Source organism: Stegastes partitus, unplaced genomic scaffold (genome assembly GCF_000690725.1).
Source record: "Stegastes partitus isolate 25-593 unplaced genomic scaffold, Stegastes_partitus-1.0.2 Scaffold161, whole genome shotgun sequence".
NCBI classification, from domain to species: Eukaryota; Metazoa; Chordata; class Actinopteri; family Pomacentridae; genus Stegastes; species Stegastes partitus.
Window position 1 is genome coordinate 116,121 of NW_007577892.1, and position 18,095 is coordinate 134,215.

At 40.7% G+C, this 18,095-nt stretch overlaps 1 protein-coding gene and 1 long non-coding RNA gene across 2 annotated transcripts in view; both read right to left on the bottom strand.

The window, feature by feature from the left end:
* Positions 1-1,468, bottom strand: part of ezrb (ezrin b) — a 38,984-nt gene extending 37,516 nt beyond the window's left edge. The window contains exon 1 of the mRNA XM_008279501.1: positions 1,426-1,468. The gene's annotated coding sequence lies outside the window, so the exon portion shown is untranslated. The remainder of the gene's footprint in view (positions 1-1,425) is intronic.
* A 13,964-nt stretch (positions 1,469-15,432) lies between these two features.
* Positions 15,433-17,997, bottom strand: LOC103355634 (uncharacterized). Its single transcript, XR_520101.1, has 2 exons — positions 17,923-17,997; positions 15,433-15,882 (listed from the first exon to the last, which is right to left on the bottom strand). It is a non-coding gene; the product is annotated as an uncharacterized LOC103355634 (long non-coding RNA).
* Positions 17,998-18,095: the final 98 nt, after the last annotated feature.

Consider the following 18,095-nt stretch of genomic DNA (forward strand, 5'->3'; position numbering starts at 1 on the left):
TTGTTGGGTCAGTGAAACTAGAACATATATTGCTGATGGTTTCTAAGGCTATCACTAAGAGGTTTGCTCTGCCTCTGAGCTCTCTGGACCCGTGACGCCTTTCATTAATAAGATTAATTAAGAGAAGCCTAATTATGAAAGGCAGGTTCCCTGCCATCACATGTCGTTAATACATAACATTTAATGTATATCTGTTCCAAGTATTGTTTATTTGTCTTCCTTTCTTACCAATCATTGGTTTTGGCCCCAGAAAGACCATTTCAGTCAAGTGCTCATTTGCGCGCAGGGAGGCAACCACTGCCATTAAAATGGCTAATTCCCCAAAAGAAAGAAGAAGGCCTGCCTTATTGCACCCTCCAAATCATTTCCAGCATGTATGTTGCTGATCAGAGGCTGTTGTTGTTTCCTGTAAAGGGGAAGAGGATCTTGAAACTGTGTGGCTGAAGTGGCAGACTTAAATCCAAAGTCACTCTAGCTGGACCTTGGGGACCCTGTTTTCCAATCAACTGTTTTTATTATTCTTATAGTAAAATCAACTTTGTGGATCGGTAGCATGCCTAGTTTAGAGGAACTTAAAACCTGCTGTGTATCTTTCAATACAACTCATATAACCATATGTCTCTACAGACTTCGATATCGTATGTTTAAACCCAGCTCTAAAACACCACTTGCTGAGGATTTTATTCTGAAATTGGACACCAGAATTCTTCCATTCTTGTTTTACCTTGACACAGTTGAATCACCCAGGCAAGCATCATGCAGGTTAAAATTGGAACTCAACGTGCCTTACCCACCACTATGATTAAACTTCTGGACCCCACCCGTCTCTGTTTTACACTTTTAATATCAAAACTCCAGTCGCTTACGAACCCACACCCCATTTCAGATAAACGGAAGCCTTGCGTGTCAATATTTCTCGGTATCGCTCATCAAAGTGGTTTTTAAGAAAAAAGAAACAATGTCGCGTTACACAACATACATCACAAAAAAACCTTTACACGTAGATACAGTGTAAGGACATGGAACAAAGTTGTGATCATCAGGAAATATTTCTTCGGGAAGGTTCTGTTTGCGTTGAGCACACATCCACCGCGACAGGGAAACGATTCAAGGCTGGCTGGCTACAAATTCCGCCTTTTCCACCGAAGACTTTATAATAAAACAGACCGAAAAACTGTCGAGAGACTAAAGCCCAGTCTCTTCAGCTCAGGATGCCATGACGCCTTCCTTTGAGCTGTATCCAGGCAGCTACATTCTCACTGTAATCCGACAGACACCTGTTGTGTGATTTGTCTGCTTTGTGCAGAGCAGCAAAGAGCGCACGGACAAAGTGCCAAAAGTGGCCTGTAGCTTGTTGCGCCGCTTCCAGCATGCTGCGCTGTCAGGAGGCTACGACCCAGCTGCACCACCTTAGTAAATTCTTACCGGAGCTGACGTGCTTTGGAGATGGCGAAACGCTTTGTAGAACGGTTAGCGACTCGCAGCCGCAGATCTCCAGATTTCCCCTCCCTCTGCTCAGTCAGCCGCAATATGGCGCTCCTCCATCTCGCCGGGCCGCCGGCCAGGCTGCTGTCACCGGTCCGAGCGCAGGTTCAGAGAACGGCAGCAGACAGTTGAGCATTGTTTATCAGACACTGTTACCGCAGACGAGTTTTCACCAAATACATTTTGTAGTTTTGAATTCAGGAAAAAAAAAAAAAAAAAAAGTTATTTGAACATTTAAAATTGAGTCCGTTGCCATGACTATTGAAGATTTTGCATTGACCCACTTTACAAAAGGATGTCAATAAAACGAACAGCCTAAAATGTGAACGACTGTATCTCTGGTGTGATGAAAACATGAGCCCCGGTAAAATACTAATTATTTCAAGCCAGTAGACCTTTGTGGTTTACTAATCATTCTGTGACACTTGTCTCTTCCAGTGATTACTCCCTCACTGTGACAATAGCTAAGCTCAAAAGCTTGCCAAATGAGGTTTTTGTTGTTTTTTTAAGCTATTCTATATTTCATTAGTGTATGTCGCTTCATACGTATGTTTATTGTATGGCTTGAAATAAAAAAAAACATTGTTACAATAGCAAAAGAAGCTTATGCATGTATTTATTTATTAGGCTACCAATTTGAACGCGTTCTTTGCTATTTTGTAGTTTTCAGCTCTACAAACAATAGCCTACATAAAACATGACTTTCTATGACACGTGAGGAATCTGAGAAATCTGGTAATATTTTCAGTCTGACACTACATTTTGGTTTTATTAGTGTTAGAAAACGAATTTATGACACTAAAATCAGCTGACCTATATCAGGTGATACAAGCTGTGGTGTTGAATAAATACGTTTGGACCTCATCACACTGCTGTACTACTGAGGAGTCGGAAGCTTCACAGTTCATCACCGAACCTACTCAGCTGCTGTTTCACGGCGCCGCCAAAGAGGGAGGCGTCATCACTGAGCTGACCAATGAAGTGACAGGATTAAAATAGAACCGTATATATCCGAAGTTAGACCTACTTCGCACCATACCTAACCAAAGAGCGGTATGACAGACCTGCCTAACACTACATCGTCTTCCTCAACTACCGGTTTCATCGTCATTGTAGTCATTCTTCCCTCATCTATAGCAGTTTTAGAAGAATGAAAGGGAGGTAGCATTCTAAATAAATTCGTTTATGAACAATGACATAATAAAGCAGAAAAGTCTCATCTCTAGTTTGAGCAAAGCAAAATATTCTTGAATTGGTCTGTTGCTGCACCTAAATTATCTGTTTGTAGAGTAATGCCGGATGCAAATCGATAAAGTCACAAGAGGGCACTTCCCGGAGTGTACTGTGAATATCTGGAGCTCCTATAAAGTTGTTTTTCACCTGCTCTATGACTAATAACTGTATCAGAACCGTTCTTTTTAGGATAACGCCTCTTCTCCAGTATGCAGTAAAATGAGCACATTCTGTATACCTGCACTGTAAATAATTTACTGTAGAATTTACAGTAAATACCTGGCAAAAAAGTTGCCAACAAAGTTTTGTCAACACTGCAGTTGATTACTGTAAAAACAATTACAGTATATTACAGGATACCTTTTACAGGTTTTTGCTGTATATAAATTACAGTAATTTATTGTCTTTTTACAGAAAAGTGGCAATTTATTGTAATCTTGTTTACATTATCTTGTATGCTGTTAAAATTACAGAATTTACCTGCCAATAAAGGTTGCCAGTAAGTAGCTGTAACTTCACAATACAATATTTTAAAGCAGAATATACATGTTTTATAGTTATTTTTTTGGCCTTTGTGCCTTTATTAGATAGCTTTAGTCAGAGAGAGACAGGAAAGTAGGGAGGACATGTGGGAAAGGGTCATGAGTGAGAATCGAACTCATGACCTCCACATTGGGACTGTTGCCCTGCACATGGGACGCCAGCTCAACCAGGTGAGCTATAGCGGCGCCTGATAGCAGAGTATTTTTACTTTTAATTTTTGTTTATTTACATTATCAGTTTCTGCAATTGATGCACATTGTTTATGGTTCTCTTTTTATTAGCATAACTACCGCCCATATTGTGGCCCCCGTGATGTAGACGGCCCTATTTGATGCCAGTACAGTGAGACCACTCACAATTCACCTGATGTAACGATCTTCATTGGTTAATAGCGCTCACATTTTGTGTTACACTTAAGGTTTTGAGTGTTGCCCTGACGCCTCACCCCTTTATTTAGATTTTATTTTATTTAAGTATTCAAAAATGACATGTCTATAAATAGTACTATAGTACTATACACTACCAATTTAATTTGGTTGCTACCTTCTCAACAGTAACAACAGAAAATGCATGCTGGGAAATGATCCAATGACCTTCCTCCCTGTTATTATACTTCTGTGTCATACCCATCACTGTTGCCACTGCAGAGTACTTTTCTGGATGGCTGTTCTGTGCTTATGGATTTTATTTGGCATTGTTCTGTCAGTGTGGCTGGAGCCTATCCCAGCCGACTTAGGGCGAAGGCAGGGGACACCCTGGAGAGGTCGCCAGTCTATCAAAGGGCTACACTCAACATGTTTTTTGGAGGGGCTGCAAGATGGTGCAGTTGGTTAGTACTGTTGCCTCGCAGCAAGAAGGTCGCCGGTTCGCGTCCCGGTGGGGGCACTGGGATCTTTCTGCGTGGAGTTTGCATGTTCAGTTTGCATGTTCTCCCCGTGCAGCGTCCAAAAACATGTTAAGGTTGATTGGTGATTCTAAATTGTCCGTAGGTGTGAATATGAGTGTGCTTGGTTGTCTGTCTCTAAGTGTAGCCTTGCGATAGACTGGCGACCTGTCCAGGGTGTCCCCTGCCTTCACCCTAAGTCAACTGGGATAGGTTCCAGCCCCCCCGCGACCCTAATGAGGATTAAGCATTGTATAGATAATGGATGGATGTTTTTTGGACTTGTGGGAGGAAGCCGGAGAACTTGGAGAGAACCCATGCTGCACACTACTACACTACCAAATTGCTAGCTGGTTGCGGCAGGAAACATCTTTCTACCCCATGAGATGACCGTGGACTCATCCGTTCCTGTGTCAGGAATCATTGTCAGACCTCCAGGGACCTTAAAAATGAGTGGGCACTGTTGAGAAATGTGACTTGTTTGGCAAGGACAGTTCGAAACGGACTTCTTGAAGCTGGTCTGAAGTCACGCAGGGCACAAAAGAAGCCCTTCATCAACGAAAGGCAGAGGAAAGCCCTGTTGCTCTTTGTTGGGGATCACAAGGATTGGACTGTTGATCATTGGGCTAAGGTTCTCTGTAGTGATGAATCCAATGTTCAGTTGGTGCCAACTCCAGCCAACTTTTTGGTTAGGAGGAAGCCTGGACAAGCCTACAAACCAGACTGTCTTGGGTAAAACTAACCTGTCTCACGACGGTCTAAACCCAGCTCACGTTCCCTATTAGTAGGTGAACAATCCAACGTTTGGTGAATTCTGCTTCACAATGATAGGAAGAGCCGACATCGAAGGATCAAAAAGCGACGTCGCTATGAACGCTTGGCCGCCACAAGCCAGTTATCCCTGTAAAACATGGGGGTTGATCAGTGACAATTTGGGGTTGTTGTATGGGTGGAACAGGGCAAATGCAAGGGCAGTACAATGCCATAACTTTTCATTTAAGAACTTAAGTGATTTTGGTTATTATCAAGTAAACCATGGAAAATGGCTAGATATCAGCTTTTAAATTAAACTCTTATGAGCTATTTTTGTTGTTATCATTATATTTGTCCAAACAAATGTACCTTTCGTTGTACCAGGCAATGAACAAGAAATTGAAGAAAACAAGAGTGGTCTATTATTTTTTCCATGACTGTATATGTCAAGAAAATGTAATTCTTGAGCCAGTTTTGCTTATTTTTGCCTTTTACCACAAAATGCACTTTGGAAAATGAAAACAATCTGCTTCAATCACTGAAGATACTGTCAGCTTTTTAGAGAAGTTGCAGGGGCTCTTCATAATGTATACAAACATGTGATATATAATACATTACAATTAATTCCAAAAAATAAATAAAATGAAAACTCATTTGAATTCTCTGCTAATCATTTGAAATGTAGCATGTCACCGCAGAGATAAAAACAAAACAAAACAAACACAAGGATACGTCGTAGTGTTTTAGTCAATGAAACAAGTGTCAGTCTCTGGTTGACTGTGTCTCCAACTCTTCAGTCTCCTCAAGTTTTTTCTCTGTAACATCATGGATGATGGCTGAAACAGACAGACAGACAGACAGACAGACAGACAGACAGACAGACAGACAGACAGACAGACAGACAGACAGACAGACAGACAATCAGCATCTTTCAGCCACATCCTGCTCTGAGTGCAGTACTGGATGTGTGGCATTAGAGACCGCTACAGTCTAGCAGGCACACCTAGATGACACTGTAACAATGTCTATGACCTGATGACCAAGAAGAACAGGAGGTTAACAGAGATAATAAAAAACAAACAAAAAACATACTGATTAATGCAGAAAGTGATAATTTTGTTAAGTGCAATATTTGTTTTGTTTATTTCAACAGAATGGATCACAAATTAACAACAACAACAAATTGTTCCACTCCATAACTAAATGCTGACCTTTAACCCTAAAATTAGCTGATAAAATTTGTAGTGATCACGTATGAGATTTCTGATAATTTGTCAGTTTTTATCAACAATTGCTATGGAGGCAGATATTGTGGCTTACAGTCAATGGACAATTTAGGGCTAATAGCAGACACAGAAGTGATATAATAATAATAATAATAATAATAATAATAATAATAATAATAATAATAATAATAATAATAATAATAATAATAATAATAATGATAATAATAATAATAATAATAATAATAATGCCGAATGATGGTGTGTGCCTGGCTAGTCCAGAACATAATTCTCAGAATATCAAACTTCACAAAAAAATAACAATAATCATTAGAAAATCTCTTACTATCCAGCATCTCTCTTACTGTGTATTTCTTCTCCAGACTGTTGTTAACCTCATCCATGAGCGATGGGAAGAAATTGATCTCAATATCTGCAAATCAGAGCCACAAATATCCCAAAAGATTGAGCACTTATATTAAAACATTGATGCACAGTGTAGGAAGGAACTCATCTACTATTACTGTATGTGCAGTGAAGGGCTGTGACGCCCTCATGTGTCAGAAGCATGAAAGCTGAGGAGGCTCACCTTCCTCCAAAGGGTCATGAATGTAGCCGTGGCTTCTCAGTGAGGTAAAAGACTGCAGATAGGAGGTCCGCCATCTGGGCATCTCTGCAGTCTCTCTTTCTTTTTCTAACATCTCTTTCTGCTGTTCAATTCTACACTCTTGAAGTCAGAGAAAACTTATTTCTAATTAAGTACAAACAATCCCTGCTCTTAATGTATACCAATTTGATTTTATATGGATTTTCACAATATACTTGTTATTAAAGAAGTTTTTTCTGTTGTGGTATTTGTTGTGGTATATTCTGGTGTGCTGCATGGTGACTCGGTGGCTAGCAACAAGAAGGCCACCGGTTCACCTCCTGGTGAGAACAGCCGGGATCTTTCTGTTTGCATGATCTCCGGGTTCTCCGGCTTCCTCTCACAGTCCAAAAACATGTTGAGGTAAATTGGTGATTATAAATTATCTATAGGTTTGACTGTAAGTGTGCTTGGTTGTCTCTCTGGGTAGCCTTGTGATAGACTGGGAACTTGTCCTGGGTGTCCCCTGCCTTCACCCTAAATCAGTTGGGATAGGCTCCCCCCCACAACCCTTGTGAGGATTAAGCGGAGTATAGATAATGGATGGATGGATATTCAGATGTGGTATTTTTTTGGCAGAACTAGACTCTTTGTCTCAGGAAAACGTAGTGCAAAAGTACCACAACAACAAGCACTTTGCAGCACAAGATAAGAGATAAGGGAATTTAAGAAATTTTCTTTAAGAAAGAATTTTAATTCTCATAACATTCTTAAGTGTAGTACCATGTTATTCCTAAAAGGGTCAGTGATGTCATACTGATGTAGTTTAATTTAGTTAAGCCACCAGGTTTTCAATAATGTGAATTATTTAGAACTAAACATGCAAAATGCCGAGTTTGAAATACAGCATGCATACATATTTACAAATTGACAAAAGTATTACCATTCAAACACTTAGCTAATCTTTTTCATCAGGATTGTGAGTTTTTTCAGCATTCAAATAGAATAGATAATAAACTGGCAATCCAGTTTAATTATCAGTGTAGGTATTCAAATTCTGAATATTGAACATTTATCAGCTGTTCAGTAGGAACAGAAAGTGGGTAGACGTAATCCTATACAGTGGACCTAGAAGGGAATTTCAAGAAATTGCATACTTTCTCCTCACTGTGGCGTCTCTCCTGCTCCTGAAGTCGCTACACCTCTGCCAGCTCATTATTTTGGAGCTCTTCAAAGGCCCTCTGCTGGGTTCTCAGACAGGACAGCTCCTCCTCCTCCATCACTTCCAGCAGAGCCTGTTCACCTGTCTTACCCTCTAAGACCTCCAATACAGGCTGCACCTGTCAAAGTCATACAACTGCAGGGGATACTTACAGTAACTAGTTTTAGTGTTGTGCAATTTAAACATTAGGTTTCCTGCCAATATTATACAAGTTATTTTTCATTCACATAGTACATTACAGGCCACAAGCTGGCGCAGTTGGTAGCACTGTTGCCTCGCAGCAAGAAGGTCGCCGGTTCGCATGGGGGCACCGGGATCTTTCTACGTAGAGTTTGCATGTTCTTCCCACGCAGTGTGGGTTCTTTCCAGTTCTCTTGCTCCCACACAGTCCAAGAACATGTTGAGGTTGAGGTAGGTGTGAATGTGAGTGTGCTTGGTTGTCTGTCTCTAAGTGTAGCCCTGCAATAGACTGGCGACCTGTCCAGGCTGTATCCTGCCTCTCATTCAATGTCAGCTGGAATAAGCTCCAGCCCCCACAACCCTCCACAGGATAAAATGAATATAGCTGATGGGTGGGTTCTGTCACATTATAAATATAATCGCTGTCATGCTATATTTAGGAAAGCTGGAACGGAAACAGATAATCTTCACAAAAACTTTGTGCAAGACGACACTGTATTACAAAACTGTCCCTTTCAGGCATGAAAAAGCCGTTTAAGAACATAAAAAACAGCAACACTGTATTTTTTAAAACTAGGTATCAACAAACAAGGTTTTGCTTCAGAATATATTCACATTTCATAAACATGAAGGCCAAAGCTATTTGAAGTCACTTTGTGTGAATAAATTCACAGGACACACTTTATTGCAAATCAAGATTTGCCAGGCTGTGAGGTTTGTTTGTTTGTTTGTTATACATATGCTTATATCATATCACACTCCTGCCGTCTGGCAAGAGGTTCAGAAGCATGCGGGCCCGCACGGCTCGACTGTGAAACAGCTTCATCCCTCAAGCCACAAGACTGCTAAACATTCAAGGACTGGACTAACACACAAACAAAACACACACACACACACACACACACACACACACACACACACACACACACACACAAACACAAACAAACTACCTCCATTGTGTTGTTATTGTCCGTGTTGTGTTGTATTGTTTTGTTTGCAGTGTTCAAATTGTATGTTTGCACTACCTGTTTTTATATTGCACTACTGTTTCCATGTTTCTATTTTTATTTTATTCTATTTTTGTCTTATTTTATTTATTTTATCTTATCTTTTTGCACTGCATTCTTTGCACTAACACTTTTTCTCTGGATCTGGGAAACGCTGTCTCATTTCACTGTGTACTGTACAGTTGTATGTGGTTGAAATGACAATAAAGCCCTTTGAATCTTTGAACATCTGTGTTGGGCAATTCATTTCTTATAGTCCAATGCAGTAATGTTTCCTTAACAGGTCATAACCCCAAATATCTAGCAACATACATGACAGATTCAGGAAGAGGTACTTAGTTCAGCCCCCGGAAGATGTTCTCTTAGCTGCCCACTAGTGTCCAAGGCACCAATTCAGCAGGTCCAATCATTTTCATACTGTTGTGAACCATATCATCCACCACACTGATTAATATTAAGGTGTAGGTGCAGCTGAATCAGTTGGAATATATTTTATTTAAACTTAGGAGCTTCAGTAAAAATCAACTGGACTTTTCCTTTCGGTTCTTCAAGACATCTCCCCGTCTTCAGTTCTGACTAGGGAGTTTCACATGTTTGTATTCTCTCCACCTCAGATCCTCAAGGCGTGAACTGCTGTGAAACCCGGTGGTCTAACAGCAACGACTGCAGCAATGATATGAATCTACCATGTCACGAGTGACTGAAGACGGTAATGATGGTGACACTTTCTGGGACTAGACCAGCTCCACAATATCGCCTCGATTGTCCACCGGGGAGCACGTCGCTTCTGAATATCTCCCGCTTGATAGGCGTGCCCGAGCGGGCCGCTAGGTGGTCACATGACAGCCCATTCACCACACGCCAGTCCTTTAGAAGCGGCGAACCAACATGGCGGCTCCGCAGCAAACTCTCGCTTTTTTTAAACGAAAACCGTTCGGCGAAAAGTATTTCTGAAAACATTTGAGGCGAGAAATAGGCTGTGCAGTTGCTGCATCTGTCCTCATTTTAGTTCGACAATGGCTAGTTTAGCTGTTTTACGAAAGTTTCGCGAGGTGCCAGATTTCCGCTCCCCGCGCCTCATTTGCATAAAGTAGATCAATATTTTTTCCCTAAATGTTTGGAGACGGAGCACAATGCGTCACACTGAAAAAACACCAACAAGAATTTGAAGAAGTCCTCACTCCTATTGACTTCAATGCACAATTCACGTTTTTTTCTTTTTCTTTTTTTTAGAGCTTACAAGTTATTCTATGGTGTAATATCAACTACATTGTATCACCTTACACTCATGGCAACATTTCAACTAATCAAAGGCTACAATTTCTATTGTCATGAATTTACTCCACAGCATAGTTCTAAAGGTGCTAACATTCATTTCCCATTGTGGATCCTGTGTTTTTAGGAAAGTTAATCTGCTTGTTTTTCACATAAGTGCAGATACACTCTTGTTTATCCATCCATTCATTATCTATGCACTGGTTGAACGGACAGCTAGAGTGCTTGTATTGTTTATATATTTGTACATTTTGTGTTTTTTCATAGGTACTTTTGTCTAAAGTTGTTAGTAGTGAATATTATCTCTCAGCTCGACACCATCCATTTATGTCCAACTGCCTTTTTCTTTCTTTTTTTCTAACTTTTTTTAATTTTAACTTTCACGTGTGCATTCTCCATTTTAGTTTTTTGTTGTTTTGAGAACTTACTTCAATGGCAATATGGACAACTGGGGATGTTCCTGGGCTCTGTTTTTTCTGCTTTTTTGTCTTTCTGTGGAGTTGTTGGTGCTCAACGGTCGTCGTCAGTGCTGTGCAACATCAAACTTCTGGCTGTCTCCCTCTGTACTTTCTATCTGCCCAGAGAACTCACTCGACTGTTTTTTTTTTTTTTGTTGTTGTTTTTTTAAATCCTGGTTTACATTAATCCCAAAGCAGCTACCACAGCAACAATTGAGCACATCAAAACCACTATAAATAGATTTGAACTCAGACCCAGACTCTCCAAATTCATTCTGGGAGACTTCAACAACTGTTCAGCTGACAAGTCACTGAAAGGATTTCAGCATTATATCACCTGCACCAACTGCCAAAGTAAGACTCCGGATAAATATTATGGATCTGTTCCAGACCCATATAGGTCTATGGCTCTTCCCCCTCTGGGCTCTGCTGATCACCACACTATCCTGCTGGCACCAGCCTACACCCCAGTAATAAGGAGGACAGAGAAGCTTGTCAAAAACATCAAGCAGTGCACAAATGACAGTCTGGCAACTCTGCAGGATGCTTCGAATCCACAGACTGCGACAACCTCCTGGCACCCTCCAGCAACATCAGCGAACAAGTGGACACAGCATCCTCATACATCTCCTGTGTGGACAATGTCATTCCCACTAAAAATAGAACAATCAATCCCAACAATAAACCCTGGATAAACAAAGAACGCAAGAAAATTCTCAACAAAAAGAAAATGATATTCTACACTGGCACTAAATCTGAAAAAAGGAGGTTAAAACAGGGAGGTAAAATGTGCTTTAAAAATTACAAGCTGAAGGAAAAGAGCAAGGTGAAGGAAAAATTAACTCAAGGGAGTTTTCACTCAGCTTGGGTTAATAATATTTAAACATCCTTCCATCCATTATCTATACACCGCTTAATCCTCACTAGGCTTGCAGGGGTGCTGGAGCCTATCCCAGCTGACTCAGGGCGAAGGCAGAGGACACCCTGGACAGGTCACCAGTCTGTCACAGGGCTACACTTTGAGACAGACAAACAGCACACTCACATTCACACCTATGGACAATTTAGAATCACCAATTAACCTCAACATGTTTTGGGACTTGTGGGAGGAAGCCGCAGAACCCGGAGAGAACATGCAAACTCCACGCAGAAAGATCCCGATGCCTCCACTGGGTTGCAAACCGGCGACCTTGCTGCGAGGTCCTTTGCCCTAAGTCAGCTTGTCCCCCCGCGACCCTTGTAAGGATTAAGCGGTGTATAGATAAAGAATGGATGGATGGATAGGTTGCTGTTTGCGTGTGACTAATAGCAATGTAACAACCAGCTATGTAAATATGTATTATTTGCATGCTGTATGTGGATGACTTTTTATTACTCATTATAAACTGAGGACATGGCAAAATGAAGACAACATTTCACAGTCAATTTTAAGGTATATTGATAAACCAATCCAATCACTTCCAGATAATAGGCTCACCAGCATAGGACCCTGCTGGTCTTTCTCCAGTGATTGCACTCACAGCTGTTTCCTTTGAAAAACGTTTTTTCATTGTACTTCTAGTCCACGAACTGGGTCAGGTCTGCCTTGTTAAATTACTCTGAGCTTCACATCTATGTATTGTTCTCCTGGGTTCCGTCTCTTTTTAAAACTATCTCCTGCGATTGCTCCCAGCTGACTGCCTTATCACACAGCTGCTCACATTTATAATTATGATACTTAACAAAGCCATACAGGTGTACCTTAAGACACCTTCAGAGCTACAAAGATTCAGGATGTGGTCATTTAAAGAGATAACACTTAGTTCTGAACACTATTTTATATTCCTGGCCTGTCTATAACATGAGCCCTATATACTTGTGTCACAGCAAGACACTGATACTGAGACTATACGGACAGAATCTTGTACAATCCATAATCCTTATGTGGATAAACCTTTTGAACTATAAGCTAGAAATGTCAACTGACAAATACAATATAGCACACAACAGTGCTACTGCTAATTAGCCTTTTTGGGAAAACTGTGCAGTTTTCCTTGTACATTTTTACATAACATTGTAGATGTTTGAAGTACAACCTCTTGGCACAAAGCCACTTTCAACTCAAAGAAACCGAAAGGAGACAAAATAAAGTTATCCTCCTTCCGAGTAAAAACAAAGGGCCTTGAACCTGCATTTACTTAACTAGCCAGCATGACGACTTCTCCGATTGAAGTAAGAAGTCTGAATTACAGCATATAAAACCAGATTGTATTGAAACCTGTGACTAAAAATCCTTCTCCCCCCCTTGATTTGCTACCTCAGTAAACATTCTCGTGATAAGTTTATGGGCTCAGTGGCACATTTTAGGACATTTTCAATAGACTGTGAGTTAAAGGTGTTTTTAAAAATCTGGTACTGAGATTAAAAAATTCTTCAGACATTTTGGTAAGAACATGGTTAGAAGTTCCAATACTGAATTTCAATGGCTGTCATGCAGGTTTGACATTTTTTGCATGCTTAAAGAGTGTGAAAGCAACCTAAAAACAGATTTGTTTTGCTTACTGTCAACTATGAACTGCAGGCAGCATGAGGCATTTAGGAAAGAGCAGAAAGTCAACCCAACATAGTTCCTAATCACAGAGCTGGATAAAACATTTGAAAGTGTCAGAGAAAATGGGGCACCAGAATGTAGGCAACAATAATTGTGAGGACAAAGGTGAGAGCTCTGTGCTCAGAGTGATAACTAAAGTGGGACCTTTCTTTTCATCTCAAGGATTTGAAAGCAAAGACAATTGTGTCACAGTTTATATATATATATGTACATGTATATGTATATTTATTTTTGCTGTTGTTGTTGTACATAACCAATAACACTGACCATTAAAACAAGAAAAGTTCATTAAGTAACATTAAGCTGGTGGAGAAGAGCATACTGGAGTTATGTCATGTGTTAATGTGTTGTTGAGTTGATTTAAAAAAGGAATAATGAATGTTTATTCCAAATGAGAGGTTCTGCCTTGTTAGGGCCTGAGATTTGTTCCGTTTTGTCCATGTTGTTTTGTTTCTGCTTCAACAGCCTCAAATCATTACACACTATTAAAGCATAAATTGTTCAGTCACTGTGTTGGCCTCTTCTAATTAGAATTGACTAAGAGCCAAAATATTATGCAACTGGCAGGGCATGCTACCACACATGCATCCTTCTGCAGTGCAGTAGTATTCACGACATCATCTCTTCAGTCATTTCTGAATTTCACTTGTAGCCTTGATTAATTTCTACCCATCCACATACTTAAAGAATGTATTTCTAAAATAGTTTATTGAATACAGTAAAGAATACCAGTGCTGTCTGCACTTCTCTGTTTGTCATCATGCTGTCTTGCATTTATCCTTTTAAAACAGTAGCCAGTATCTCAAGAAATTAGGAACCTAGGTGGTAATTAAAGTAACTAGGTAGCATCCAATTGGAAAAAGTAGTTATTAGTAAAAGAGCCCTCCACCTCTGCTTAGCAGCTTCCCTTCTCCCTCCTTCCCCTTTTCCCTTCCTGTGTGTGTGTGTGTGTGTGTGTGTGTGCGTGCGTGCGCGCATGTGTGTGTGTGCTGATTCAATGGTACAATCAGCTGAGTGAGAACACCTGCACTGGTGAATGGCTCACTTGTTCACCACCCAAGCTCCATAAAACACTGGCTGAGCTCACCATTTGGCACTGGACCATTGTAATGACTACAGTCAGGCCAGGCCAAGTTATTTTTGCTTAGTTTCTCTTCCGTTCTAGTTTAACCTCCCTCTTTTTCCAGTAACGAGTGGTTCACCAACTGCCATGGAGTAATTTCCTGGTTCGTAGTTGTAAGCGTTTCAGTCTGTAATCTTCCCCTTTCCTGTTCCTAGCCTTGTTTTACTTGGTTCTGGTGAGTTCCCCTTGATATTCGTAGTATTTAGTCTGTATTGTGTGTCGACCAGCTTTCCTTGTGCCCCCCTTGTCTTTAGATTTCTGATTTGGCTATTCCTTCAGTTGTCCCCCAGAGGTCGCTAATGAACCTTGGTAATTCTTTTGTATTACTTTGTATATAGTCTGTTCTGCAGTCTTGCATTTAGTTTCCCCTACTTAGTTGTTTTTGTAGCCTCATCCCTTTCACTGTTTGTTGTTTCCACTCCTGTCATTGCATGCACATCCTCCCTGTCAGCTACTCTTTGTGAAATATACTGTTGTGTTTGAAGTTGGTTTGCTGTGCTTTCTGTCTGTACTTGGCTCTCTGACTTCCCAAGACAGTACGGCCCAGCCTCAATGAACCCAACAGACAGTGAACTCAGCCATGACCTAGGACCTTCCCCTCCTATCCAACAGGCTGTTGCAAGTCAGGAGCTCTCTCAGAAGTTTGGTGGAAAGTAGTTATTTTTTGTTAAATCAGGTTAATCTGCTTACTAGTAAAGTGTCCACTTTGACATGCCAAATGGCCTACTTTTCTCCTTCACCAGCTAATGTCCCTCCACTGCCAATCGAGGACCTTTGTTCCCCGCTAAAGGCTCCAGGTCCAATTCAGTTCCCCCTCCACAGATTCAAGAACCTCTTGTGCCTGTCCTGGAGATGAATGATGGAGCTAGGGTTCTGTCGGGCAATTTTATTTTTTGTTTTTTTTTCTTGTTCTGTCCATGCTTTCTCCCCTTTATCAAGTCCTGAACCTGAGCCAATGCAACTTGATTGAGCGCAGTTTAGCACCACTCAAGAGAAGACATTCTGTAGAAACACAAATGCTTGCTTATATTGTGGTAAACAATGTCACTTCATTGCTCATCAGTAACTGGGGGTACTGGTGAGTCAAACATCTGTGCACACCTCCAGCAAGCATGATAATCCAAGCTCCAGGAAACAGTTTCATTCTTGGCCCAGTCAAAGTGCAGGTTGTGAGTATTTAACCACGGATATCCCAGGACGAGAGGTGGACTGGAGTGATCGATGAGGTGGAAAGTGAGAGTCTCTTAGTGATTTCCGGCCAGGACTAGAGTGATGGGGACGGTCTTGGAGCTGACCTGAGCGAGTTGAAGTCCATTGAGGGCTCAAGCAAATAGAGGTGAGAAAAAGGGTAAGGTGTACTGCAGCTTAAGTTGTGTCCCCCCTGTCTGCATGGGCTCGGCTTCATAACTTGAGGGATGGCCTGGGCATCTGGGCGTTTCTTTAAAAAAATTCTAGGAAAATTAACCAATGAAAATCAGACATTGCTTTTGACCTGTGGTTCAGCAGAATTATTTTAAAAAAATAAACTCATGAAACAGGCCTGGACAAAAATGATGGTACCCCTAGAAAAGACTGAAAATAATGTGACCATAGGGACATGTTCAATCAAGGTGTGTCCTCTAATCAGCATCACAGGTGTCTACAAACTTGTAATCAGTCAGTCGGCCTATTTATAGGATTCCAAGTAGTCACTGTGCTGTTTGGTGACATGTTGTGTACCACACTAAACATGGAGCAGAGGAAGCCAAGGAAAGAGTTGTCTCAGGAGATTAGAAAGAAAATTATAGACAAGCATGTTAAAGGTAAAGGCTATAAAATCATCTCCAAGCAGCTTGATGTTCCTGTGACTACAGTTGTACATATTATTCAGAAATTGAAGATCCATGGGACTGGAGCCAACCTCCCTGGATGTGGCCGCAGGAGGAAAATTGATGACAAATGGAAGAGACGGATAATACGAATGGTAACGAAAGAGCCCAGAACAACCTCTAAAGACATTAAAGGTGAACTCCAAGGTCAAGGTACATCAGTATCAGATCGCACCATCTGTCGTTGTTTGAGCCAAAGTGGACTTCATGGGAGACCACCAAGGAGGACACCATTGTTGACAACAAATCATAAAAAAGCCAGACTGGAATTTGCCAAGCTACATGTTGACAAGCCACAAAGCTTCTGGGAGAATGTCCTATGGACAGATGTGACAAAACTGGAACTTTTTGGCAAGGCACATCAGCTCACAGGTGAAGGTGGCAGTTCACAGACACAAAAATGAAGCATATCAAGAAAAGAACACTGTCCCTACTGTGAAACATGGAGAAGACTCTGTTATGTTCTGGGGCTGCTTTGCTGCATCTGGCACAGGGTGTCTTGAATGTGTGCAGGGTACAATGAAATCTCAAGACTATCAAGGTATTCTAGAGAGAAATCTGCTGCCCAGTGTCAGAAAGCTTGGTCTCAGTCACAGGTCATGGGTCTTGCAACAGGACAATAACCCAAAACACACAGCTAAAAACACCTAAGAATGGCAAAGAGGAAAACATTGGACTATTCTGAAGTGGCCGTCTATGAGCCCTGATCTAAATCCTATTGAACATCTGTGGAAGGAGCTGAAACATGGTGTGTGGAGAAGGCCCCCTTCAAACCTGAGACAACTGGAAGAGTTTGCACATGAGGAGTGGGCCAGAATACCTGCTGAGTGGTGTAGAAGTCTCGTTGACAGTAATCGTTTGATTGCAGTGATTGTCTCAAAAGGTTGTGCAAGAAAATATGAAGTTAAGGGTACCATCATTTTTGTCCAGGCCTGTTTCATGAGTTTATTTTTTTTTAATAATTCTGTTGAACCATGGTTCAAAAGCAATGTCTGATTTATAGTGGTTAATTTTCATAGAATTTTTATTTATTATTACTTTTGTCAAATTCAAGTTATTTCTGTAACCATTGTGGGTTTTTCTTTCATTAACCGAGGGGTACCAACAATTTTGTCCACGTGTGTATTCCAATTCCAATGTTTTCTTGCTGCTTTAATTTACAATTTTGACATTTAAGTTGGAAGATAAAACAGAGAAGCAGCAATGCTCTCATTAGTGTTCATCATAAAAGATGTGGCATCCTTAAATGCTTAGAAACCCAACCACCATTTATGCATGAAGCTCTCTCAGCAGATACCTTACAGTTAGACATAGATATGAGTTGATGACTCAAGCTGGCTTCACATTTTCTTTTTAAAAGTTCAGAAGATGAGAATAAGATCAATAATTTCAAAATGTTGCAGTTACTACAATAAGTTATTGTACTTAGATTAAAATCTTTACACTTGATATAAAAGGCATTTGTCTAACATAGCACAATTTACATTTCTTACCTCCAATAAATAGTACCTGTAATACTTGTGATGAATTAAACCAACCTTCTGAGGAATTAAACTGTGCTAAAACAATTTAGAAAGGAAGGAAGAAGAGGTGGCATCAGCTCATCATGCAGCTACAGATAGAGGAAAAGCAATTCAGAGAAAAACCAAATCCGTCCATGTGACCG